The sequence below is a fragment of the Otolemur garnettii genome, unplaced genomic scaffold, assembly GCF_000181295.1.
Source record: "Otolemur garnettii isolate 467f Iridium unplaced genomic scaffold, OtoGar3 scaffold00024, whole genome shotgun sequence".
Taxonomy (NCBI): Eukaryota; Metazoa; Chordata; class Mammalia; order Primates; family Galagidae; genus Otolemur; species Otolemur garnettii.
The window spans coordinates 8,775,624-8,800,970 of record NW_003852419.1 but is presented as its reverse complement, the minus strand read 5'-3'; the positions used below and the strand labels follow the sequence as shown (position 1 = coordinate 8,800,970).

General features: G+C 37.9%; 1 protein-coding gene across 4 annotated transcripts in view; it reads left to right on the top strand.

The window, feature by feature from the left end:
- The window catches only part of NRXN1 (neurexin 1), a 690,023-nt gene that overhangs the window by 3,996 nt on the left and 660,680 nt on the right, over positions 1-25,347 (top strand). The window lies entirely within an intron of this gene.

Genomic DNA, 25,347 nt, shown 5'->3' with positions numbered 1-25,347 from the left:
TAAAACAAATTAAAACAAAAAAACAAAATCAAAATGGTGTATAATGAAATAATTGTGTTCCTCCATTTTCAATATGTTCTGAAGGGAGTAAGGCTGTTTAATTTGTGATCTGGTGAGTGTAATTGGTATTTATCTGAGCAATATTATCAAACTCATAGGTGTCAATACTTTCATTCCTCATTCTCAGCTGCTATTGTCTGTTGTGACTTTGTATAGGATTGGAATTTGTTGGGGGTAGAAGGAAAGAATGATCGAGAAGTCCTCGAATTTCAGTTTGTATGAATATTTTCCATGAACTATGTCTCTGTCTTCATTCAAACACAACCCATTTTCTTTTGGCTACTAAAGCCAGAGATTCTTCTCACAGTGTATGACTGAATTCTAATGGTGTAGACTTCTCAATTGTAAAGTTGAACAACTTTGAATTTACTATTTGTTAAGCATAGATGCTATAAGTAAGCAGTAATGCACTGTAATTTATTCTAAAGTAAATTGAGGGTATCCATAGAGTTGGTGTGCAATCTTAAATTGCACACTATTTCAAATTGCACATGAACTTTATGGCCACCTGGTATTTTATTTTACTTTAAATTTTTAATTAAGTCATAAACACATAAATCATGTATACATTAATGCATTTATGGGGTACAGTGTGCTGATTTCATATAGAATTAGAACATTTACATCACACTGGTTAATATATACCTCGTCTCATTTACTTAATTATTGTTTTAAGACATTTATACTCTTTACTTAACAGATCCAACCTGTACCCTTGCATTATGCACCATAGGTGTGATCCCACCATTCACCCTCCCTTGATCTGACCTCCCGCCACCCCTTCTGTCCCCCATCCTGGGCCATAGTTGTGATCTATTCTTCATATGAAAGTGTGAGTGATTGTAAATTGGTTTCATAATAGTACTGAGTACATTGTATGTCTTTTCTTCCATTCTTGAGATACTTTACTAAGTAGGATGCTCCCTGGTATTTTTAATCATATAAACTTGATTCAGGTAAGGGTCAGTGAAAAACGATCACTAAGTTATCCTTGCCTGTCATCCATTAATGTGAACATATTGGGTGTTTAATTGCCCGGTATGTCAGAATACATGGAACAATCCTAAGGGGGGATTTTAAAATGCTATAGTTTTAACAAATACTAGGAGATGTAGTTCTGCAAGGCTGATCTACCTTCACAAAGTTGTGATTGAATGCTTCTCAGATCATAACTTTTTCTGTTACAAATTTGTAGTATGATTCAGATCTGCATTAGCTCTGTAAAGATTACATGCCTGGATTTTTCAAAAAAGAAACTGAGGTTTGAAGCAGGTAAGTTTCTTGAGCAATTTCACATAGCAAACAAGTATTAAAGCCTGAGGTTTAATGAAGGAAGAAGTCTGATTTCAGAATCTTTTGTGCTCTTAACTACCATAATATGCCTTATCTCAGTAGAAATGTTTGTTAGGATCCTTAAAAGATTGTAGAAGTTGAAAATTCATTACAAACCATAATAAATGTCATGAATATATGATAAACTGTGAGGAATGAGCTATTAAATTGTTGGCATAGTTATACCCATTGAAGTCTGAAAAAGAGTGAGAAGAGTGAGAATTCTAGTAGACAGAGGAGATGTACAGATGAGTTGCAATGTGAGTCTCCAAGAACGGCTGATGTAGCCAGGTATGTAGACAGGCATAAGATGGAGAGAATATATTAGGTTAGGGAGAAGTAGGGTGAAAACTTAATTTGATTTTATAAGATTTCTGAAACTCCCTTCTAATGATGGGTAGTAGGAAGCAGAACCATACCCCCAATCACCCGTACTATCTACTTTGCTTTAAATGTAAACCAGGCCAACATACAATTAGCCCCTATGCCCTGCTTTGTTTGTGGTGTATAGAAAGTTAATTCTCCTATAGACTAGGAAAAGGAACAAAAATTCAAGGATCTCTAGCAAAATAGGTAAAGAGCCTTCAGGGCATCCTATAAAAGAAAAAAAAAAAGAAAAAGGAGGGTTTCTGTAGTTAATCTCTGAGTCCCCCTGAGATGCCTGGAACAATTCTGCATGTGGGAGGCAAATTTTTGTGTATAAAACTCCAGTTAATTGCCTTAAGTTGAAATGGCAGTTTCAAATTAAACCGTACTTCAGATTAACATCTTTGATGCTCTAATATTTATGAGTTGATACCCTATAGTATCCATCTCTCTTTTTATATTGGTTTTTCAGCCACAAAATCACAATAGTAAAAAAATGTCAGGTGGTATTCCAGCCAACATTTAGTGGGCAGCTAGTAAGTCTGCACAGAGGGGATTCAGTGATGCTGTCCTCTCTATAGAGCTGGGATACAAATCACTTCCCTTTATTGATTGGGCACTCTCCACTTCTCTCTCTTCCACAGACCAGGGTATGTGTTTGAGGCAAGTATTGCTGGGTTTTTTTCTTGACTTTTGTAATCTTTTTCACTTTATTTCCTCCTGCACACAGAAGTATGGAGGAACATAGGCACAATCAGTCTATAAATCAAAACACACCTTAGTCGGGGGCCTTCTTAATAGTTCATGGCTTCCATCCATGTCTGAGCTGCTATTTAGAATGCCCTGCTTTCCATACTTCTGAAATGAAATAGTGACAAAGTATCATGGATTTTGAGTTAAATCAATGGATTTCAAATAGGTTAGCTTTGGAGAGTTACTACAAAGAGAATACACCTACATTAATTTTCCTAAATTCTAGTTTAGACTTCCTGGCCTGAAACTCATTGCATGTATAAAATCTTAATTATGGCTTCATTTATTGGCTTATAACAATAAATTTTTTATTTCAATATGGTGTATAATCTCCCTTAGGATAGCCATGGATAATTAGAAAGGGAATTCTAATAACACCTTATTTGGGGTCATTGAAATGATTTTGGAGTGTTAGAATAGGACAGCCCCTGAAAATTATTCTCCCAAGTCCAACTTCCTTATTTGAGAAATGGGAAAGACCTAGAAAAGTTATTTGACTAAGAGCAATGAAGAGGTATGGTAGGATTAGAACACAGAACCCTGTCAGTTGAAATAAGATATGACATTGGAAGGGTTGGCTCTGTTTTAGTGCAAACGATGCCACTCACAGTATAAAAATAGATATTGCCCATCACTTTTACCAATTCACATTTTCATTCTTCAAAGATTCAAATAAAACAGAAAATTGCATATTGAGAAATCTGTAATTTAATGCTTTTTAGAAGTAACTCTGATATTTCACTCTGTGGCATCTGATGATGTCTATTTGAAATGAGACTTTGCTAGCATGCAACCCATCCACGTAAGGAAGTTGGTTTTTATGTAATCAAATTTCAAAATAAGATACAAATTTCAAATAGAGAGGTCAGAGTAGATTTTTAAAAGTATTTCCATCACAAATAAATCAAAATATCCTTGGAGAATGTTTGAGCTCAATGAAAATGATTTCCATGCATATAAATTTGATGAAAGTTAAAGGAAAATTTGTAAATAATGGGTTATATTTATATGGAGTCCCCATATGTACATGAAATTCCTAGAGGATAATATATTTATGTCATATGTTTAAAATATATTTTACATTTAAAATGTTTAAAACATACTTTTAGTATATTTTATATATGTACATATATATATTCGTATGTTTAAAATATACTTTTAAATTTCACTTTTGCTAAAGCAAGGCTAACCATGATTTGACAGAAAGACCTGTTTATATTCTTTTCATTTTCTGTGACATTGAGTTAAAGTTGAAAGATATGTTGCTTAGGAATTTTTTATTATTTTACACTTAGTTTAGGATTTCTAATGAGTAGTTTTTGAGTCACTTCTGCAACAGAAGAGGAGTGAGAAAACCTCACATAAAGAGTAATCACGGCATCTGGGTGAGGTGCTTGGAGTCTGTCTGAGAATGCCTACAGGCCTTGCCTCATTCACTTTAGACCACTTGGAAAGCATTGCCCTTTATAAAACTATTACAGTTAATTCCTCAGCTGTTCTCTAGAGATATTTTCTAAAATCTCCGAAGATAGATGAAAACCTCATTAATGTGTTTTTATCCCAATATGTTGACCATGAGGTCACTTTCCGTAGCAAGTGACTTGCCTGGAAAGTTCATGGTGCTCCCTTATTAATCTTTCCTCCAACTCTGCTCCTACTATTATACATTTCTTAGTCTCTTTTTGCTTCTGAAATGCTTTGAAACACCTATTTCCATCCTGCAGAGTAAAATCTATTTAACATAGCCTGTTAGTAAGGAATGAAAGTGAAGAGGTAAGAAAGGATGATTGTGTATTCAATGAAACAATCTAGAATCCTTTATTTGACATTTGCTTTTGATCACACCATCTATGGTACGTCTGGAAGTTTTACAATCAGTTGAGTGGAGACTGCCTGTAGGAGGTAATTTAGAATGCTGCCACTAAAAGTTGCTAGGATTGAGCCTAAGGAAATATTCTAGAGAAAAAAATAAAAAATGATGAGTGAAGTGCTGGAATGGGGGATTAAATCCCTACTGAAAATTTCATCAACCTATTTAGATCAGCTCAGCCTTTAATTACACTTAGAAACATTCATCACTAAAAATCTAGAAGATGCTATCAGGTAAATAAAGTTCATAAAATATCCTATCTGAGGTAAGCCCTCTGTGGAAAAAATGGTTGCTTCGTAAATGTAACCAGGACAGCACCCTCTACCACATCCAATGGCCACACGATGGTGTACCAGTATTAACACTGGGAAAGAGGTGAAATATGCATGCATTTCCTTTTTGTAAGCCCCTTAATTCCTTCTTACTCTCTTTTGAAGGACAGAGAACTTTAGAGAAATGTGAAGCCCTCTCAATTCATCCCCTTATGTGGTAGACCCAGCTCATGAAATTTGGGTCTTCAAGTGTGCCATTCTCTCTGCACAGAGAGAAATAGAGTACTTGTCAGTTATACAGAATAACAAAAACTCCTGCCATAATTTTCATTTTAGGTTATTTTTCTGATTTTGAAATAAAAGGCTCTGGGACCTGATGGAGAAATTAACTTGGCAGGAACGTGGAGGATAAAGAGATCTTTAGTGACATCTATAAATCACACCACATGGAAGAAGGGGGAACTTCTCTTTTATTTTTTGGAGGGAGGGGACTTCTTTAGTTGGCAGGGACCTCCTCAGATGTGCTCCAAAGTCATGATTAAACAACCTCTTACTGGGTTTCTGTTTCCTCTAGACCTTTCCTTGTTGAGGTCCCTGACTGTCTTTCTTCTCTTTACTATGTTGTCACAGTCAGTAGACTGGGAGGTCACATTTTATAATTCCTTTACAGTGACCTTTCCACATGCTTCATTTACTCTTTAGGGAAGAGCATTACTGTTTGCTTCCCCACTTCACTTTTTCCAAAACACTTTCCACATATTTTTACTTACCATGTTATTATGTAATTACAGATAATACTACCTGATTTCGTATGGTAATTAGTTTTCACTTGAATGAACCATTTTAAGATAGGTTTTGCTAATGCCCACAAGATTAATAACCTATGAGAAAACATTCCCCAACGCAAGGACACACACAATGTCCTGGCTGATACAGAGTGGATGCTCAATTTTTGACCAGCTAACTGGCTGTGGCACCAGACTAACTTTCATATTAAAAAGGATGGATGAAGTGAATACTGTAGGATGAAGTATTCACTATATAGTATGTCCTTTTGTTGTTTCAGCTGAGATGAGCTGCCTCAGAGAATAGCCATATTCTTGTAATAATTATTGTATGTATTTAGGCTAAGTTTTTTGACCACTCTGTTTTGTCTCAGCAAGCTCTAGAGGGGATGCCCTTTGGCTGAATGACAATGGTCTAGTCGCTCTGGGCTGCCTTCCTAGAGGCAGAGTATAGCCTAGTGACTCAGACAGAGTCTGGTTTAGTTGTCTAGAGAGTAGGCAAATGGGCCCACAGTGTTTTGGGCAGAAGTTCAGGTCTGGACAGAAAATAAATTTTCTCCACTTGATTCAAAATATAAAAGATGGCAGATTTGCTTTTAAAACTTTAACAAGAAAACATGATGGTGTGTGTTCTGATAAATTCTTATATGTCATTAACCTGATTTATAATAGGTCCAGCCTAGTTCCCTCCAGGTTTGGAAACTAAATGTATTTTAACTTTTCTGCAGTACTAAAGGGTCAGCACAGAAATGTAAACAGAAGCTGATTATCCTTGCCTTCTTATATGTGCAGAAGAGCAGACCCCCTTTTCTTTTAGGGGGTCTTCCCAACAATGTATATGAGGTAGTGATCATAATAATTTCATTATATAAATAAGGACTCCTGAGACCTCAGCAAAACACTTGGCTATGAGTGGGAGGATTGGGCCCTGACCTTAATTTCCATCTCTAGTGATACTTCTAGTGCTAGTAGAGAATATTGCCTGAGTCAGAGCATCCAAACAGACTTCAGTGGTGCCCAGTTATGCCTATGAATGTTCTAGGCACTAAATACATGGACATTAAAATTCAAAGCTCTCCCTGGAGGAATAAAGGAGTCAGCCCATTACAGAGTAATAATAATAAAATATTAAGCATTTCTTTCTATTTCTCATACAACATCCGTGAGTTACCCAACAGTCATCTGCACAGGGGCATCAGTAACACTGTAAAACAACAATTAACCTTTTACAAATTAATAAAACTGTGAAATAATTTGACATTCAGTATTTCAAATATATTAGCATGGGAGTCATGGGAGAAGAAAAGAACAATTTTTGGTGAGTTTCTGTTATTTTGTCTTTACTGTTTATTATTAAATTACATAGAACAATGCGCCATCATTTTTTCAGTACTTTGTAAATTAAAAGGAAATATTTTGAGCCTGACAGTAGGTGCTCACCATACAATGCATTTGATATGTGAAGACATGGAGATAAGAGAAGTTAGATAACTGATTTGGGGAAAACTATTGATAAGCAGCAAAGCCAAGAATCAAACTGGCATAATCTAATCACAGAATCCTCATCCTTAACTGCTACCCTGTGTGGCCTCCCATGTCACAGCGTAACCTCACATGCCTCTCCTCATTCTTAGCATTTTTATAGTGCTCAAATTATATGAGCTTCACAGGAATCTTGATGGAAAGACAACCCCCAAATAGGTCCTACATTGTAAGGATGTCAGAAAAGGTAAGATCTGAAGAGGAGAGGAAGGAATAGGAAGCATTTCTCAGATGCCTAGCTTTCAGGGGAAGCCCTCCACACACACACACACACACACACACACACACAGAGTTCTTATTGGTGCTGAGCTGTTACCTCTGTAACTTGGTGACTCTTGTCCCCACTCTGGCAGCCTGCATATCCTTCCTCTTCTAATGGCATATATAGTGATGTTTGCCACAATTGGCTGTACTGCATAGCAAACCATTCATGCAGGAATGCACGGAAAATATGTTTGGGGGTACTTTCTAGATGTCTATAAAGTATTGGCTTTGTTCATTGCTAAGACTAAGTTCACTTCTGTGCATCATAGCCTTGGGGGCAAGGGAATGAGCAATTGGGGCAGAATCCAGGCACCTTGCCACAGACACTCCTCTTTGAGATTGGGTTCTGGGAGTCCCATCTGCTCAGGTCCCCAAGGAACTGGAACTCAGCTCTTTAGTCCACAAAGCATCTGGTGAGTTCTTGTCTGGAAATCAGCTTTTTAAACATAGCATCCTCCCTTTTAGGGGACGCACAGATTTTTATTTCCCATCAGTTTCGGCAGATGCCCCGTAGCCTGGAACCGTATCAGCAGTTGGCATAATGAATTGTAGTGCTTTCAAATACCAACCTAGCCTACCATGGTCTGTTAGGGGGTTCAGTGACATTTTAATTCTGAAGACTTGATACATTTTATAGAATATGACATTTTTCAGCCCAGCAGAAAGCAGTAATGAACAGTGTCTAAGACTGAACATTTCTCTTTATTTTCAGCACCTACTAGAATCCGTGTATCTTGTTTAAACTGCTCTGTTTGCTTTGCCTTAACACTTGCACGTGTGCACTCAGTCAGTGCTTGTTAGTCAATACTCAGTATGTGTCAGGCTCTGTGCTCGACACTTCAGACACAGAGGTGAGTAAGATAGTGCATTCAGGAATCTGGAGGGAGAACCAGGTGAAGAAATACAAAATGACAATACAAGCTCCATAAGCGAAATATGAAAAATTGCTCTAGGAAAATAGCAGAGGCTGTGATTAACTCTGCCAGAGGAAATCGGTCATTATTTCAAAGAGAAGGTAATAAAGTAATCTGAGTTACTGCCTGTCTCTCTTTGCTCAGCTCTCTACCGGGCATGATATTATATGGGATTGAAGCACAATGAATTAGTTCTACTCAGGATGGGAACAGAATAAACAAGAAAGATAAAATGACATGAAAGATTAGAAAACACACTGCAAAGAAAAATAAAAAAGCTTCATATAAATGTAAGTTTGTTATTTTACCAAGTTTGAGCCATATTTTTTTATAAATCTGAAATCCAAAACAAAATGAATATTTTTCATGTCCTCTTAATTTCCATTATGAGGTGATACACTTTTTTCTTTAGTTCTTTGGATCAGAGTGCTTATGTTAGGAATAAAATCATTTCTGTGTGTGGTAATTGGCATTTTTTTCATAAAATCATCACTACTGAAGCACATTTACAAATTAATTACTATAAAATGAAAATACTTCTCTTATCATGCAGAAACATGGGATTTGGAATACTAGGAAAATGACATTTTTATCTTTGTTGAGTAAATTCTGGGCACAGAGAAATTGTTGACTCTGTGTGTTCAGTTTCATGTGTATTACATGACTACGTTGTGTGTATCAGGGTCAAGTGAAGGATGAGGAACATGATGATTAAGTTGACAAAGACCATCTACTCAAGGTCATGATAGGTGAATTGCCCTTCAAGTGTATAAATATTTTTCTGAGCCTAAGTTTCTAAATTTGAATCAAATAGAGATAATAGTTCAAACAGATAATGCATGACTGTTAAGATGAACAGGTTTAGAATCAGACAGACCTGTGTGCCAACCCAGGCTCCCTATACCTGGTAGTTATGTGACCTAACACAAAATAGTTAATGTTTCTGTGCTCTAATATTTTCCTCTTTAAAAGATTATGTAAGACAATATAATGGAAGCACTGAGAGAAGTGCCCGGTGTATTGTAATACCAACATAAAGCTCTATGAATACTCCCTTAATATGATGAGTATTACCTACAATTATATTGCAAATAGGCTTGTTCAGGGACATATAACTTGTATTGTCACACAGGGCCGCACACATAGAAAGGCCCCTGTCTTTATTTAATATCTTCTTATTGCCATCTTGAAATTCTTAATAATTTATGAACAAGGTCTTCCTCATTTTCATTTTGCACTGACCTTCCAAATATGAGGATTGCCCTGATGGGGGACGAATTTATGAGATTTTGCACAAATCATCTCATTTCAAAAGTTATTTCCTTTAACTTCTCCAACAGCTCTGTGAGGAAATTGAATTAACTTGGAGATCACAAGTTGTGTTTAACATTATCAAGGATGCATCCCTAGTATGTAAAAGAAGTCAGAAGCAAACCTCTGTTTATCAACTCCAAGCCCAATGTGCTTTTATTTTTTGTTATCTTGAATCATGACATCCACTTGCTAATATATCAAAAATTTATAAAGATAATAGAGAAACCTAGAATTTTTAGAAAAAAAAATATGAGTATCTTGTTAAGGAACCAATTGGAGATAGTCATTTATTTTTTGTAGTTCAAATACAAGTAATTCTTCTAGTTTTTAGAATGTTATCATTGGCATTATCAAATTCTAATTTGTCAGGGTCACAACCCAGGATGAGGGTCCCCTAAGACTTATGGAAACTGGCAGTTGAAGAATTGTAAAGTTAGAAACAGTGGTAAAGAAAGAGACATGAGATATAGAGTAGAATTAAAAGTGGGAGTTCAGGGGTCCATTGCCCATTTCTGGGCTTCTGGCAATGGCCCAGAGACTTTGCTCCACTCGGATTGTATTGACATCTATTTGCCCAGCCAGTAAGATGAGGGAAGGAACAAAGATGCTGCAGTTTCTGAGTGAGCATATCAGCTCCTATTGTTATTATTAACCTTAAGGGAAGCCTTCAGATGTCCTGACTGCTGTTATAGCTTGCCTTCCAAGTCACAAGAGATTTCCAGGCTTGCCAGGAAATTGTCTTGTTCTCAGCAGTTCCTCAGATGAGTTATGAGATTGGTGGCTGTTGTAGCATGATTTTTAATCTTCTACATTCAGAAATTTGAAATCTGAGCCTTATATTGGGAGAGCCTCCTGCTTGAGATCATACACACAGATTTCTAGGGAGGTGTTAAGTTCTGCCAGATCTCTGTGAGTAAACTGCCACCTGAGTTAATCTCCTCTGAGGAATCGGTGGGAAGGAGGCATTTTTCTGCCCCTCACCCCCACAGAGGATCTTCCCCTGCGATAAGGGATATAAGCTCTTCTGCCCATATGTCAGAGCTCAAGCTACCACCTTGATCTCTGCCCCAGGTAAATGCAGATCTCCACAATGGGTATCTGCTTTGCCTGTTTAATGGACAGGAAACACCCTAAAAAAATGTATTTTTTTGTAGGACTTGCCATAGTCTCTTCTATGACCATTATTTTCCTCAGAGTGCTCACAGACCCAGCAGGGTGTTTGTAAGCTGTATCCCCAACAGGCTAGATTTTTAGAAAAGGAAGGAAGCATGTCAACTAGCTGACTTCTCTTCATTCCAACTTACTCAGCTTACTTTTTAATTTTCTTCTTTTTCTGGGAGTGCTTTCCTTGGACAGGAATGGGGACTTCAGTCTCCATTCTCCCAACATCAATTAGCATTACTTTTTGGAAATTCCTGCCTGTCTTCACCACCTCTAACCAAACAGAGTCTCAGAGTCCCATATGTGAGTCTTAAATTCTTGTTGGAAAGAGTAAATTGACCTTGTTGAAAAGAGTAAATTATTTGTTAACATTTTCTTCACCACATCCCCACACTAAAAGATGGGGTCATCAAGGATTGAAATCAATTCTTCATTACTATTACCTTAATTTTTCTTTCCTAATTATTTGGTTTATTATTTATTAATAAATATTTATATAAAATTACATAGAATGTATATTGGAACAATCACAAAACAAGAGCATGCAACTCAAAACTGTAGTTTTCATGTAGTTTAAAAGGAAATAAAGCCCATTTACAACTCCTAGCCCACTCAGAGATTTCCTACACAAGGTATGGTCTATAAACCAGCAATGTGCCCATCACCTGGGATCTCATTAAAGATGAAAAGACTCATGCCCTGCCCCAGATATCCTGACTCAGAATCTACATTTTAATAGGATCCCTGGATGATTTCATATGCATATTAGAATTTAAGAATCTTTGCAATGGAGCACCTCAACCACTATATTATATTGACATCATTGACTATGACAGTGCACAGTTATTTTATGATTATGAAACATTGCCATTTTACCTGATTGAGGGTACACTTCAAATATGGATTTTAGAAATGTTAAAATGTAAAACTTGGTACCTCAGTAGTGAAACTGAGGCTTGCAGGCAGAGTCTCAGCATCTCGAAGTGTCAAGATCCCACGGAAACTCTCAGTTCTCTCCAGGCTCCTAGATGGGCTTGGGCTTCTTTCTGGAGATGGGAGTCAGGATCATCTCATCTACTCTCACTGAGGGCAGATAAGTCATGTGCACACACACAGGGATAATCTCCCTAACAAACCAAAATTAGGGGCAGCTATGAGTTTGGAATGGAGAGCATTTACTGTCCTAAATAAGCTTTTGATTCTGAAATAGTTGGAACTAAGCCCATGACCATTAAACTAAAATGCCTGTGTGTTTTAATAGCAATTTTAAACTAGGCCTCTATCCTTTTATTTGAGTTTTAGAGTACTGCTTTCCATAGCAAAATTCTTTCTCTTGCCAAAATGCTGCGAATCAGTATGTGCAGGTTGACCTGGGTTAATTATCATTTCTGCATGGTAATATTCTTAGGCTGAATTCCATATATGCTCTTTTTATTTTTTTAGGCTGTGGGGATTTTTATATAGGATTATTTTACCTTACCACAATTTGCTAAGTTAAACAGATTTCTATACATTTATTTCCATTTTAACAACTTTGTAATATAATGGGTTATGCCCTAAAGAAAGAAAGCTCTTCTCTGGATATAGATTAGACAGTTGGGGATTTGAGGCATTAGGAACCATTTAGGGAAATGCTGCTTCTGCAAGGTGCATTTTAGAAGAGCCCCCTAGAGGCATCTGTGAAGTATGGCACCTATCTAAACTCAAGCATTCCCGGCCTGGAATTTTTTTGATGACTCCATGAGCAAACTCTTTAATGGACATAAATGGGGGCACCATTATTTCCAGGAAGAGTGTGAGTGTGCACTTATGTCATGTTTATAAAGAGACAACTCTATCTGAAGCCAAGTGTCTGCATATTTTGCAGTAGAAGCAAGAGGTATCTCAGGCTTTCTCAAAATGAAATACCCTTAACACAGAAAGCATAAAATCCAAAGTGAGATACCAAGAAGTGTAGTAGGGAAGATTTTCCTATTCCTACTAGTTTTTCTTTTAGTAATATACTTCTGATCTTTGAGTTATGCCCTTATTTTTTTTAATACTTTATTATTCTGTAGTTTCAGAATACTTTATAGTACTTTATTTTTTAGTCTGAATGAGAGAGAAGTCGTCACTGGAGAATTAGTTGTTTAGGAAAAGGCCATCTATCCAGAGGAATACACTCTAACATATGGAAGTTTTCTAATCATTTTAAAAATTTTAGTGTAATTAAAGTTAACATGAGATCAACATTCTTATCAAGAATTAACTGTAAAATATGGCATTGTTATCTGTCGTTACAAAATTGTACAGCAGATCTCTAGAATTTACTCATATTGAATAACTGAAATGTTGTAACTGTCCATTAAGCAACTCTCCATTTCTACTTCATTCATGCCCCTGACAACTACCATTCTATTCTTTGCTTCTGTGAGTTAGACCAGTGATTTTTCAACTGCTGTGCCATGAGAAGATCTTAGGTGTGCTGTGAACATTTTTAAAGATCGTTAAATAAATTATTATCAAAAGAGGTTCAAAGCACATTAAATATATTCTTTTTTTTTGGCAGGGAGGGATCACCATAATCTAAGTGTGAGGCAGAAGTTTAACTATAGGTTCCAGTGCACCATGAGATAAAAAAAGGCTGAAAAACACTGAGGCTATTTTAGATACTTCATATGGATGAAATCATACAGTATTTGTCCTTCTGCGATTGACTTTTTCCACTTAGCATAATGTCCTCATTCAGGGTTCGTCCTTGTTGTCATCCCATATCACAGGATTTTCTTTTTAAGGCTGAGTAATGTTCCATTGCATGTATATACTATAATTTTTAATAAATTCTTCTGTCAATGGCCGTTTAGATGGTTTGCATGCCTTGGCTATTATGAATAGTGCCGCATTGAACATGGGCGTGTTACCATCTTTTCAAAAATCCTTCTGATTTCAATTTTTTGGATACATATCCAAAAGTAGCATTACTGGATCATATGGTAGTTCCATTTTTAATCTTTTTAGGAAACTTCGTACTGCTGTGCACTGTTTTGCATTCTCACCACCTGTGCACCGGGGCTCCACTTTCTCTACATCCTCACCAACACTTGTTCATTTTCTCGTGCTTAGTGGCTGCCTTAAAGATATAAAGTGATATCTTGTCATGTAGTTTTAATTTGTATTGCCCTGGTGATTACTGACTTTGAGCATCTTTTCCTATACATGCTGGAAATTTGGTGTCTTCTCTGCAGAAATGTTTATTCAAGTCCTTAACTCATTTTAAAATTGGGTTATTGATTTTTTTTTTAATTTTTATGTTGTTTTTGCCATTGAGTTGTTACTTAAGGGTAGGGGCAATTTATCTAAATATGTTGTTTATTCAACAAGACTTCAGTGAGTGCCAACTGTGTCTCAAGCTCTTACTAGATTTAGAGTTTACAAATACAGATAATCTCTATTGCCTTGATCAGATTCCAAAGATCCACACTATGAAAATGAACTCTAATGCTTTAAATTAAACAATAAAATGTATTAACTGACTACAACAATTTGGACACTTACCCAGATATTAGGCACTGATTTAGATGCTAGGTAAAGATAGAAAAAGAATAAAGACGTGGTAGAGGAGAGAGCAGTTAGACACTCTTATTCTGTTTTTTCACCTCACGTTGGACTTATCTCTATCGTAGTACTTATTACTTCTATAATGTAATTATACCAACACGTGATCAACTTGAGTTTCCTAAGAAGATTAAGCCCTAATGCCCTAAGAAATCCATTGCATGTAATAGTGTTAGCTATATACGTAGGTCACTTTAAAAGTTCTGAGACAGACTGTGTTATGGTCCATTATTTCACTTCTAAGAGTCACAGTCAACAGCAAGGTCCTTTCTGACTCACCTATGTTAGTTTCAACTTGCTCAGTTTATCAGTTACGGGGGAGGGGAGCTTCGTTTGTTTCTGTTTTGTGTGGATTTTATTTTCTTGATTTTTGCATATCTTGAAATTTTCATAGTGACCCGTGTATCATTCCTGGGAGAACTGAGAACATGGTTGCTCAAATCATTTTCTGTTTTCTGTGGTTCAGATAAAGATTGTGGTTCAGAAATGTTGGGTAATCATTTTCTTGAGAGTAAGAATTGTGAATGTTATTTCTTTAGTGCATGAACTTGGGGCATAGTAGGTGTTCTGTAGGCTTTGAGTGTATTCATTTAATTACATTCCAATGAGATAATTTCTGTAATAGAGATTTATGCTATATTCCATGGCAACGCAGTAGAGGGAGGACGAGAGAGTGATCAAAGCATTCACAGAAAGGCTTTCCCAAGGAGGTAATATATGACCTTGGCATTAAGAGAAAGGTAGTGTGTCTCCAAGTAAACAAGGATGTGAGGTCCAAAGCTGAGATGGAGGAAACGCTGGAGAACAGGCATAGGTGCAAAAGAAGCCATGATGTATTTGGAGATGTCTAGAGTTAATGTGGCTAGAGAAAAATATGTGGGGAAAGAGCTGAGCAGTGGTGTTAGATAAAAAATGGGAAAAATGATGTTGAAATGAATAAAGTGATGGCAGGATCTGATTTCCGCAAGAAGGGAATTGAATTTTACCCTGTAGGTCAGTGGTTCAAAGGTTTCCGCATCAGCATTACCTGAGAGAGCTTATTAAACTGTAGATTTATGTCCCTGTCAGCTTCTGCTTAACACTGGCCCTAGATTTTTGATAAAAATTTAAGGTAATATAGATGCAAATGATGCAAGGGCTTCACTCTAAAAAAGGCTACTATTTGTTATTGGCTATCAGAGAAGTCCAAAAGGTCTGTACTAGTATTAAATGCATTTAATAGGGCTAACGGAAGAAAGGAGCCTAAACCTTGAAGTGTATAAATATACTGAAACAGAGCACGTAGGAGATACCGTCCAGAGATACTTCAGAGGTAGAATCCAGATGACTTAGTGAGTTTTAGAGAAAGAAGAATAAAAAATGCTGACACAAGACAAATCCACATATTTCTATCCAAACAAATCAAACCAAATACTGTTATTCTTCAGATTAGAGGAAGAAGGTATGGGGAATGTGAGTGGTGGGGAGCATGATTTGGGAGCCAGGCTTCCCAAATGCAACTTTTAATCATTTAAACTATACAATTATAAACGTTGACCAGTATGTGTGAAGCATAACCCAGTGTATTTTACTGAGCCTCTGTAAGCTCTAGCTTTTTCATCTGTCAAGTGAAAGATTACATTTGTATACTTCAATGCCCCGTCCCACAGTAAGATTTCAGTTCTGAGTTAAGACCCTGTGTGGTAGTGTTTATAAACACAGAAATGAATGTGTGTGTGTGTGTGTGTGTGTGTGTGTGTGTACAGCTATCTTAAAGCCTTTTCTCAATGTCATCTACCTGAAGTAGTTTTAATGTAATTAAGTGACCTTAATGATCATCCAAAGGTAAAAGAGTTAGTGGTTAAAATCTTTTTTTTTTTTTTTTACCACTTCCTTGTTCAAAAGCAAAATACGACCACAAAGTGCTCTTCAAGTCGAAGAAAAAAGTGGACAGAAAGAGATTCCTATCTGTCTGCTTGTTTTTTCTTCCCCTCTTTTTTTGTTCCCCCTTAAGGAATTGGGTAAAGCATCCAGAATCAGATTAGTAAGAGGCAGCACAAGATGCAAACGGCTTCCTCTGTCCAGGCCCTCATAGCCCTTCTGAGCCAGCCGCCTCCTTTGATTCTAGAACCCAGCATTCTCCTTAAGTTTTACAGACTCCCTTCAAACAGCCTCACTGCTTTAAACCCATGGCTGGTCCCTCCGTCTAGTCATAGGGCATAGGATCAAAGCACATGGTGCGTTTTAAAAATTCAAAATCCTGGATGTGCTTCCACTGCTATACACCTCTCTGCATTCCAGCAAAGGAAGATGGAAAAATTCTGCATGCAATTGCCTCGTAGTCCACTGCAAACAATTATTTGATTCTGTACGGGGACTGGTGCTTGAAAGCAAGTGGGAGATCTCTACCAGGGAAAACACTTTAAGAGTTATATTATTAGGAATTGGTTGCTAGAGAAATTTTTGACTAGAAATTGTTGGCAGAGACCCAGGGAATAATAAAGAGCAGACGATATAGTCTGTTCTGTCCCTCTTGGCTCCATGGCTAGAATCTATTAAACAAAGAATGAGGAGCCATCCCTGTGATGAGCCCTGTGGTCACACAGCGTAAGTAGTCTGGAAAGGTGGGAGGAGATTAAAGGGCCAGGGGAAGAGACGGATAAGATTCCAAAGTGCTTTCTTAGAATTCCGTGTCATTCAAATCTGTTCCCTTTGCCAGAAGCATGTTCCCTTTTATTCTGTTAAGAATAGGAAATATATCTGAGCCCTCGATAATATTAAAAGAAAGGAAGGAAATGAGGGAGCAGGGAAGAAGGGAAGCAGAAGAAAGGGAGAAAGAGAGAAAGTGAGGGAGAGAGGGAAAGGGAAGCAAGAAGGGAGGGAGGAAGTGAGGGAAGGAAGAAGGAAAAAAAAAAGAAAAGGAGAAAGCAAGCTTCCTTGTGATATTCTTCTTCTGTGGTGTGAAAAAATAATCTACATAACTTAAAAATACAGAGAAGCAAGCATGCACTATATTGGGTAAGGGATATTCAGATCAAAACAAAACAACAATAACAACAACAAAATGGCATCCCAGGTTGACAGGGGAAAGAGGATGAACATCTTCCCCTTGTCACATCCTGGTGGAAAGTCAATAATAATTCAAAGGAAAAAGTTCTTGACAGAGAAAAAATCTTTAAAGATAAACAAAATTGAAACTTAAATACAAGGGATCACTATGGAGCTTAAAAGAAAAATAACTGAGACAGGATTTAATCTAACTTTCAGTGGCATTTTTAAGGATGCTAAAATGTTGTCTGCACAATGTTGTCATATGGCACGTGGAAGATGTTCACTCCTCCTTTGATCAGCCAAATAATGTCACATTATTTGGTTTTGGTCCAGAGATCCCATACCCGATGCAGTGCATGTGTGGGCCTCTGGATTTCCTGTGCCACGTGGTTGATGGAATTCGCAAATCTTTTTGAAGTTCTATAGATTCCATTACAGCCTAGCCATTTAGGTTTCCAGCCTTTTGCATAAGGCCACAAAATTTTAAAGGGGAAAAGGACTAATCATTTGTCTTATTCAAAAATGAAGAGAGAAGTGGGGGACATGTTTTGGCCTCACTGTTAAATATTTGTAAAATGGGCGTCATGATTCTTGGTCCACGCTATTGATTGCTCTCCCCGTTAGTGCCTGTAGACTCCCTAGCTTCATGTAACCAGCAAATAATCAGATATCAAACATGTGACAGTTCTGTTTGGTAATACCTGATTAGAGTCTGACTAACCAATGAGACACAGTTGCCTGAGAAGAAGGCAGGAGCAGCCCGACTTGATGCAATGGTGCATTTTAATGGTATTTACACTCTGTGATGCGTGCGGCAGACCTGGGAAACACTGACTAAGCTAAAGTGGGTTTTAAATCCTGCAGGTCAATTCTATACAAGTTCATGAAAGTCCACTTAAAAGAGAACTGAAGGCACAGGGAAATTATCATTGCACTTAAAAAATGCATAAAGATATTTAAATTTCATTTTCTTTTCATCATACTCCCCCTCTGCACTTGCCAAAGATGAACACCTTAAACATTTTTAACAATCTGACTTTCTTAAAATTATATTGTAGAAGTCAAGGTCATGATTACTAAGGGTTACTCTCATAATCATTTGTGACAACTCCAGGCTTTGATCTACTATACATCTGACACCATTCATCAGAATATCTGTTTTTCCAGTAACATCCTGAAAAACACATGACTTGTCAAAAATGTGCTTGTCAAACCAATATCAGATTGTCTGAAGGACAGATCTGAGAGTTAAATTCTCAGAAACCCTGTGTACATATTTCGGAGACAATCTTCAGTCTGACGAATGCTCAAGTACATGGGACCTTTGCAACATTCTGATTTAACTTACCAATAACTTTTTCTCTAATGTAGCTATGTTATTCCACCAGCATAAAATGTTAACGCTAGAGGAAAATACAGCGATACATGCTATAATGGTTGGACACATAAACCCTGTAGTTAGGTAAGGAAGCCGAGAGCAAGATTAAGTGACTTCCTCCAAATTATTTTCTTTTTGCGAAAATGTCTCATCAGTTGGGTACTCTGATGCATTCAATAAGATATTCATCTTGACAAAATAATAACCACCTTCGTGGAAGCATTCACAACAGTACCTTTTCCCAAATTTTTTATTTGCAGATAAACTTAGAATGTGAAAAGCTTTTGCCCACCACAAGTTTTCTCCATGTCAGAATCCTTCATGTCATTTTCCCTTTGCCTATTTTTACCAGAACTTAATGATCACATGATTCGACAGGCATCTTCCAAATTAACCTTGACTTTCTCGTCTGTCAAGACATGTAGCTAAAACGTTAAGATGCATTGGAGAAAGGTCATCTTTCTCTAGTAATTTCTAAGTAAAGTTGTGAGCTTTTTCATGGCCTAGAAATCACGTCTTTCATTCCTTACTATTACTTGTCATAGAAAGCAAGTCTTAGTATTTTTATATGAAATTTTTCCTTCTAACTTTGCAGTTTCCAACTATACCCAAACTCTGCAGGTTTTATCTATCACTGGAAGGACGTAACTGCAAATAAGGAAGAGAACTCAAATTAAGCAATCATACTGTATAATGTGTATACACATTTTTTTCAGAATGAAACTAGTTCAAGTTTTTACTTATAACTTTTCAACAATGTTCTGTGTTTGAACAGTTAGTGCTTTGGGAGTCAGGCACATCTCTTCTAAAATATTATTTTTGTTCCTCATTTCATCTGATGCTCTGCCTGTGTAATTTGCAGCATTAATTTCTCGTATAAGCAATCAATTTGTTTTCCTCCATTTCCCTGACAGGCCACTCTGCTTTCCTTCAATTAGGTTTATAGTTCTTGAGGTGACTAATATCTACCCTACCACCCTACCGACTGACAAAACAATTATTCACACCTTTTCATCCTGTTTCATATGCATTAAATTTCTATCCACAACTGGAATTATGGTGTATTTTTAAGCTTATTATAGAAAACATTCAAACTTTTCTGATGTTTTCTTTTTCATCAAGTGCAACTGCTTCAACCTCACTTAGCAAGACAATATCCCGATCATCTATTTCCTATTCTGATGAAGAAATTACTGCTCCGTTTCAGGAATGTTGAATTACATAATTTTCAGTGAAGCATGTGTCCTTTGGATTACTTCTCATTTCTTCTTTTTTCCAAATTCTTCTTTTATGCAATACCCAAAATATCTTTGAAAAAGCCTCGCCAAGTATGGTTTCTTGATTATAATATTTAAGGCAAAAATATTTATTATTTATATTGCATTTGGCATTGTTGGAGATGCAGACTTTCTCCTGAGATGGTTTAGCATTGAACCATGAGGTCTGATTTTCAAAAGGTAAACATTTTTGTTTTTCACTTCACTAAAATAGGACTCCTTTTTAATGACCCATCTTATTTGAAACTGTGTGGCGTATCAATTTGTATAAGATCTGAAGTATTAATAAGTTCATCTTAGTGAGCTCACCATCTAAGAATCGGTATTTTCTTGCATGAGTTCTGGAATAACACTGCTTAGAATGGGATTTGTTATGACTCTGGACAAGTAAGTCACTTTCACTTTCTGGATCCTTACAATTCCTCATTTGCGAAGTAGAGGCATAAAAGTATCTACTATATAGGGATTTTTGTGGATTTTAAATGAGGTAGCTAATGAATCTTTAAAAAAAAATAGGAGAGCTAGGAATTAGATCTGGTAAATATGTATATGAGAAGCATCAAAACATTTTACACATACTGTCTAATCTTCATAACAAACATGTAGAGTATTTTTCTCTGTGACTTTTTTAAAACATTAATTTAATTTCTTTTTTATGGAGAAGGCTCCAGGAAGCTGAGTAACTTGCCCAACGCTACATCTTACTGAGGGATTGTACCAAGATTCAAACTAAGTCAGTGTGATTTTAAAGCCTCTTTCCCTCTTTTTGATGATGGGGTAGTGGCCCTGAGAGTCTTGGATAAGAGCAGGGGAATATGAGTTTTGTTTGAGACTCATTCCTTTCTTTGTTTCACAAATTCACAGGGAGGAGGTATTGAGGCTTTGGGAATGGACATGCTCACCAGGAAAGGTAATGAGGACAGGAAGAGATTCATTCATTTCTTTAGACTCAGTCATTTATTTGGTCAACAAACGTTTACTGGACACTGAACAGCCTTTGGAGGATGCTCTGACTGCTTTGCAGCAAACATGAATCTCTGGTTTTGTAGTGCCTAAAAATCCTGAAGGAGAGGGGTTCTCGTACTGCTGTGGAATGCAGGACAGGTGGCACTGAAGGTTTGGGAATGGACGTGCCTATTCTGGGAAGTTTAATGAGAGGTTCTAGATTCGTCAGGGCATTGAGAAGCACCCACATTAGGGCATGAAGAGAAGGCAGGGAAGAAGTCAGAAGGGAAGGTGTGTATCCCAGGTAAGGCACTAACCCAATGACACAGGAGTAAAGAACACAGGAGGGGGCACCTAGAGAGGGGCCTCTGTGGCTAGAGAGGGTGTTGCTGTAACAGATGAGACTGTATCCTATTGATGCATCAGTCAAAGGTTAGGGGGACTGTGATGTTGTTATGCCTGAAATTCTCCCTAAAGGCCCCAGCAGACAAATCTGAGACACACTCCGATGTAAAAGGCAAGAGGTGAGATTTATTCAAGCCTGGGCCTGGTCTCTCCTGGCATGCAAGCCAAGGAAGAGCCCCGAACTCGGGGTAGAGCAAGTTTTTATGGGGTACAGAAAGCAAGAAGGGTAGGGTCTGTTACGAGTGCACTCTTGATTGGTGGTTAGTGATTTCATTAGTAAAGGAGGATTTGCATTGGTGGTTGATGATTTCATTAGTAAAGGAGGATTTGGATTGGTACAAGTGAGGGGTGGGGGATTTCTTAACCGGGGCTAGAGGTGGTGTAGCCTAATTAGGAAGGAGAATACCTGAATTTCAAGGAAGTAGATACCTATTGCCTATTATGGGAGCTATTCAAGGGAACTGATACTTATTGCCTATTCTGGCAGCTGTCTGCCTTAGGTGACTCAATTCAACGGCTTAATGGCTGTGCAACCAGGGGTGGGGGAAGCAGCAGGGAGTGGCCCTGCGGTTTAACAGAGCTTATGTAGTAGACAACAAAATGGCACTGGTCTGGCCCTTACAATGTGGCCATAGGGCTCATCTCTTCTGAGGAAGCCAGGACAGAGACCCAGCTAATGCCTAGGACAGAGGTAGCTCCCCCCAAGACAAGCCCTTCTATATAACTTTGCTCATTGAGAATTATGTCCTAGGTTGTTTCCCATGTGCCCTATAAAGATCTAAGGAGCAATCCAAAAATATTTCGTTTTCTGGGCAGAAAAGGGAAATCCTTACTGCAGTGTCCTGTGTCAGGTGGTGCCCCTAAAGGCTGCCAAGCCAGATAGGCAGATGGGTTTCTCCTCCCAGGGAGAACAGGCAAAGCTCACCATCTGTTCCATTAGATACAAAGATTTGTATATATAGTTCTGACCTCGCTGAGCCTTTTTCTCTGGTGGTTGTGATAAAATCGTGGATTACACGGAACCACAGTCTAGGCACAACAGAGTAGTAGAAAGAGTAAGGAATCTGGAAGTAAACATATTTGCATTCCAGTCCCAAGTCCAGAGGTTTTGGCAAATTATACAAATTCTTTGAAAGTGAGTTTTCTGTGTAATGGAGAGGATGACAAAGGATACTTTTGTCTGTCATTTGAAATGCTTATCACCAAAGAAACACCAAGAAAAACCAGCAATTTTTAATAGCATGGCATATTATCATGAATGTCACTGACAATTGTTATAAAAGAGCCTTGCACCTGTCTGAGAAAGGATGAGGCTCTGAGAAAAGGTGGCGGAGGTAGCTTTGAAAGGACAGTTGTCCTAAGAACTCAGATTATAAGAGATTGATAAAAGTGTACAGTGAAGAGATAGAAGTGGTGCTTTTTTGTTTGTTTGTTAGAAAGTTGTCAGTGAACCAAAGGAGAGAGATGGATTGTTGCTGAAGAGCTCCAATGCCGAGGGAAAGGTTTTGGCTCTCGATCAGTGCAATCAAAGTTAATAGGAAAACCAGTCTAATCTAATAGGAATAAATATGCTCTTGAAAAAGTTTTCTTATAGGAAGCCATGGAGAAAAGTTTTAGGGAGTCACTTAGAAAGAAAAATTAAAGAGCTTTTATATCACATTTTTTACTTTATAGCCTTTAATTAATTTTTGCATTGTTTTGGCATTTTAGCCCTCACTTCTTACCACAACAGGCTGGTAGAGAATTATTAGGGAACACAGATAATAATAGCAATATAAATTAAAATTATATTTGACTCTGATATCTTACTCAAAAAAAAAAAAAAAAGCACCTTGAATGTTTAGCCCCTCAAATCCTTCCTCCCAAGAGATATGCTTTATCTGAGGCGGGCTTTCCTGTCTTTTTGGGACCAATCTTCCTGGATGCTGTTCTTTAATCCACTTTCATCAATGTTACATCCATCTGACAAGGAAGATGTGTCACAGTCATCGTCTGGCACCCTGGCACCCCTGCACTATCATGAATGTTCTTCTGGTTCTCACCACCTGGGATTCCTTGCTTCCTTCACCTGAAGCAGGAACAGAGAGGAGGCAAGCTGGAGTGGAGTGGGATGGGTGGCTTTCTTACTCTGGCCCATAAATCCTAACCAAAGACTTTGAAGCTTATGCCATCCCCTGCAAAAAAATATTCCAGAGAATCTTCCAGCAACCCCAAAGCAAATCATATATCTCAAAAAAAAAAAAAAATATTCAGAGATCCAATTCCTTCCTTCTTTTAAAATTCAGGATATGTTTTCTATCAAATCATGTCATAGCCTAAGAAAGAGTTTCTTTCTTTTGGTTGACTTTCTTGCACTCAACACACTGTGGTCTGACCATCATTTCAAAAGCCATCCTTGGCAGCACCCATAGCTCAGTGGGTAGGATGCTGACCACATACACTGAGGCTGGTGGGTTCAAACCCAGCCTGGGCCAGCTAAAATCAATAATAACAACTGCAGCATCTAATAGCTGAGCATTGTGGCGGGCACCTGTAGTCCCAGCTACTTGGGAGGCTGAGGCAAGAGAATTGCTTAAGCCCAAGAGTTTGAGGTTGCTGTGAGCTGTGATGTCACAGCACTCTACTGAGGGCAACATAGTAAGACTCTGCCTCAAAAACAACAACAACAAAACAAAAAAACTGTCCTCATTATTTTATAATAGGTGGCCCGCCAGATTCTCATAAAAATACATACCCAGTGCTCAATCTTTCCAGGAACCAGAATTCCCAGTCTATATGCACAGATCAACAGCTCTGCCCCATTCTGGGGTTTCATTAGTGTTTTCTTTGGTTTCCTCAAAACAGAGGCAGTCTCTTCTCTTATTCATTGTAGACTCCTTTCAAATGCTTGGAGAGTTTTCCTTGGCAAGAGACCCACAGTACAAGTGTGCCGCATAATGAATATGAGTTGAATGTAAGGCATTGCAGAGAGGTTAGTCTTGAGCAGTATTAAGTTTAGGTCGTCCCTGACCCTGAGACAGGATGAAGGAAGCAGGAAGATGAGGAAGCTGTGGACAAAGGTGAAGAAAAGGGCACATCGGATGGTCTCTGTTAGATGTCAAAAAGTGGAAAGGTGGTGCAGAGAACCAGGCTGAGTAGAGAGGGAGTAGCAGAGACTGATCAAGAGTACCTACAAGCTCATGGGCTGCCATCCAAGTGGAAAGTGGCGACAGCACAAGGTTAGGCTAAGGGGCCTCTTTTAAAGCAGACGGATGTGGCCGAGACGCAGCTCAGGAGATGGTGCAGGCATAGTGCAGCAACTTGGGATGTGGTGCAAGAGATCAAAAGCCATCTGCTGGAGACCTTGCAGAATGTGGGAGTGTTATCCACTGTGAATCCTCTAAATGAGGGGGAGGAAATTTAATACAACCAGACAGTAAGGAGAGTTCTATTCTTTGCTTAAATCAGCGTCCAGACCCACTGGAGCCAGAGAAAGATTCACAAGTCCTATTTGCTTAAGAATTGTTAGGCCCATTGGGAGTTGAGAAAGACTGTCCCCAGCCTTGTCCCCTCCGTTTAGAATTCAAAGAGCTGCTAGACTGAATGGAATCAAGAACTACATTATAAAAGTAACTTTTTGTTCAACGTTTGGGTAGCACACAACCCAATCATGTTATTTCTATGCGTCTCACAGAGTCTTCCTCACCCCTTCAGCCTCAGCTCTGTACTAGAAGGTTTTGCTTTTTGCCTTAATGGTGTAGCTCACATTACTATGTCTAATAAAGTTATCAGGAGGCCTTTCTTCCCTGCTTAATGATCTAGAGCAAATGACTGCCTCTGTGACTCAGCCACTCGTATGCCAACAGGTGTATATGGCACTGCCGATATGCATTTTGATTTCTTCAAGAAATGTGTGGACATGTGAATGAAGTTTCAGTTTACATAAATATGGCCATATGTCCTGCTTTAACTTGCTACCAAACATGAAACACAAAATGAAGGAAATTTCAAGTGCACATTTATTTATATAGACTTTTGGTTTGCGATATTCTTGATTGGTAATATATAGTAAATTATCAAATTATCAGTTTGCTTAGCTCAAATGA